At 48.1% G+C, this 3,296-nt stretch overlaps 1 long non-coding RNA gene across 1 annotated transcript; it reads left to right on the top strand.

The window, feature by feature from the left end:
* The first annotated feature begins 6 nt into the window (after window positions 1-6).
* LOC116272825 lies at window positions 7-1,470 on the top strand. Its single transcript, XR_004181382.1, has 2 exons — window positions 7-722; window positions 1,328-1,470. It is a non-coding gene; the product is annotated as an uncharacterized LOC116272825 (long non-coding RNA).
* Window positions 1,471-3,296: the final 1,826 nt, after the last annotated feature.

Raw genomic sequence — 3,296 nt, 5'->3', positions numbered from 1 at the left:
GTCTCTAACCCTGTGGACTCCAGTGAAAGGAAAATGGCCTGCAGGTGCCCACAGGAGAGCACCTGAGTTCTGAGACAGCTCTACGGCTCCCAGCCTTCATTCCCGTGAGTAACACAGGGACACACAGAGGGGCATGCTGACTGCCTATAGGGCACCCATGGAACACGGATGCACCCTGCGGATCCTGAAACCGGTCAGGTAATGAGGTGCAGAGGTGTGGGGAAGACCTGGAGGGAGGCCTTACTGGGTGCCAACCAGCCTAACCAGCCGGGGCCACAGACCAGAAGTGCTTCTGACATTAACCAGACACAGGGAAGGTGTGTAGGATGGGTAGTAGAAGTGACTGCAGAGGCCTCTGGGGATTGTAGTTTTGGAGCTAGAGAGGCGGGAAAGCAGTTGGTTTTGCCCACACAGGGTGCCTCTGACATCTGCACAGCACACACAACCAAGTTTAGGAGCCTACTGTTAAGATGCCCAAGTGACATTGACAAGTTTCGCTGGGAGCCAATGAGGTCTGCTGACCACAAGAGCATCGCGGTACTGCTGAAGGATTCTGGAAAATGTGGTCCGGGTTGGCCAGTATGCACTGACCTTCCCCTGAAGGTGACCTGAGCTCACCACGCAAGTCTCCTCCCTGGTGTGCCCTTCCCCGAGCAGATGCCAGGTTGGGACAGAAGCAGCTCAGGGAGAGGCGATGCTTTGCCATGACTCCTGGTTTGCAGGTGACACTGGCCCTGTGTCCCCTACAGTAGGAGGGTGTACCAGGACAGGGAACCCCAAGGCTGTTTTCAGGGAGAGCAAGATTGGCTTGCAGCAAACTCCCGGAATGGAGATGGGGAGAGTCTTGTCACATTTCCCCGGCATTTTAGGGGATGGAGGCTGGACCTGGGTGAACAGCAAAAGACCGCCTGGTGGTAGTGGTGGTGAGGATGGGAGACTTGAGCCAGAAATTCCTGAGGATCTTTTTGTTTGTTTGTTTGTTTTGACAGAGTCTCGCTCTGTCACCCAGACTGGAGTGCAATGGTGTGATCTCGGCTCCTTGCAACCTCTGCCTCCCAGGTTCAAGAGATTCTCCTGCCTCAGCCTCCCAAGTGGCTGGGATTACAGGTGCCTGCCACCATGCCCAGTTAATTTTTTAATATATATTTTTAGTAGCAACGGCGTTTTGCCATGCTGCCCAGCCTGGTCTTGAACACTCGACCTGAAGTGATCCACCTGCCTCGGCCTCCCAATGTGCTGGGATTACAGGCATGAGCCCCCAGGCCGATCTCATTTTATCTTTTCTCTTACAGGTTTTTATTTTGTCTTTTTTTTTTTTATCTTACAGGTGCGGCTTGGAGGAAACTTCTGGAGGGTGGGGTGGTGTTGAAGAGGAGGCAACATTGTAACTGTTTTGTTCAACATGGGTGTTTTCTTTATGCATCAATTTGTATTTTTAAAGATATTACATTAAAATTTTGTTTATCTTGATTACTGAGTTTTTTTGGTGCCCCATAAATTCTCTATCCATAGTCCTGAGCCTTGATACAAAGTGAGGACCTGGCCTCTGGACATCAGCGTAGAAATTCCCTTAAGGCTTTCTGTTGTTGAATTGTGAGTGATTATTTTCCTTTCCTGGCTTCTCTAATATCCACAGAACATAATGCAATCATCCTCAAAGAAGCCACACCCACAAGGAACCTCTGAGACCTATCATGAAGCAGATATTCAAAAATTATTTGTAAATCTTCACACACCACCCCTGCCACAATGTCTTCCAACATCACTTTTGCCTGGAATTAAAAAAACAAAAGTTTGCATGTTGAGTATCAGCCTCTCCCACATTAGTTTGGGTGTTTTAGGAAGGAGGATCAGCCGAGAGTCTTATTCCAGCCCAGGTAAAATGGCCTTGCCAAAGATTTGATATCCCACAAATGCTTGGAATCCCTTGTAACAAGAGAACCTCAGCAGTGGGAACCAGAGAGAGTCAGGCATGGGGCTGGGCTTTAAGAACACAAACGAAAAGGAAGACTGAAACTTCAGAAAGGTACTGGTGGGGGATGGCGGGAGTAAGAGGGATAGGGGACAGTGAGGATGGCGGGATCCTGGGATAAATCGGAAGTATGTGGGCAATATGTGTACAAAGGCTGTAAAGAGACAGGCTGATGGGGTGTCTGTAATCAAACATAATAATAATATGGCAACAGGTTCCAGAAATGATAAAAGGGACTCTGGAAAACAGAACAGCAAATGAAGTATGCAAACTCCGAGATTATGCTGCAGGCACTGAAAAATTCAAGGAGGATCCAGAGTGCCTGTGCAAAAGGCAAGCAGTGAGCAGGCGGTGTGTTGGTGATTTCGTTATGAACTGAGAACATCATCTAGCGGCATCTCACAGTTCTGTGTGCATCAGACTCACCTGGGGACGTAATACAGATTGTTGGGTCTCACTCTATAGAGTTTCTGGTGCATTGGCAGTGCAGCCTGTGAGTCTGTATTTCAGCATGTTTTCAGGTACTTATATGCTGTTGGTCAAGGACTTTACTATGATCTAATTTAATACTAGGTTTTGAAGGGGAGGTACTAAAGAGCAAAACAACAAGAGGAAGGGACCTGGAAGCGCAGGGCTTTCTGTAAACTCCTCAAGTATAAAAGCCTTCAAGGCACTCAAGAGCATTTTACGGCATCATGCAAATACGAATGCAGGGAGTGCTCCATCAAGTAGAGATAAGCCCACTGAGTGTCCTGCCGTTCTGTTTGTGTGCTGCTTAACAGACTGAGTGATTTATAAGCGGGATTCCATAGTTTTACAGTTCTGGACACTGGAAGAAGTGAGGGACCTGCATCTGGTGGTCTTGCTGTGCGGAATCCTATGGTGGAAGGTGGAAGGGCAAGAGAGTGACCACATGTGAGAAGGGGAAGGAAAGGGAGAAAGGGAAAAGGCATCTCAAACCTTTTTATCAGGAACCCTTACAGGCTCATGAACCTCCGCTGGCTGTTCCGCGAGGCATACATGGGCTATCGTCTCTTCATGAGTTACAGTGGGCAGCTATTGCATTACGGGTTGAGTTTTCCAGCACATGAACTGAGACACCTTCCAGGCCACAGCAGTCCTCGTGCAAGCCTTCAGAAAACCTGCGTGCCTGGCACTCTGGTCCTCTTGCATTGCTGGCAGGGGCTTTCACACGTCAGTCACTCATCATTTTCCATTCAAACACAGAAAAGAACATAAATCACTACACCCAGGCGCATGAACCATTTCCTAAATTCATCAATTCTATCAACTCAAACGAAATTTGCAAAAAATAAATTTTCAT

Source organism: Papio anubis, unplaced genomic scaffold, assembly GCF_008728515.1.
Source record: "Papio anubis isolate 15944 unplaced genomic scaffold, Panubis1.0 scaffold2163, whole genome shotgun sequence".
Classification (NCBI taxonomy): Eukaryota; Metazoa; Chordata; class Mammalia; order Primates; family Cercopithecidae; genus Papio; species Papio anubis.
This window is presented reverse-complemented; position numbering and strand designations above follow the sequence as displayed.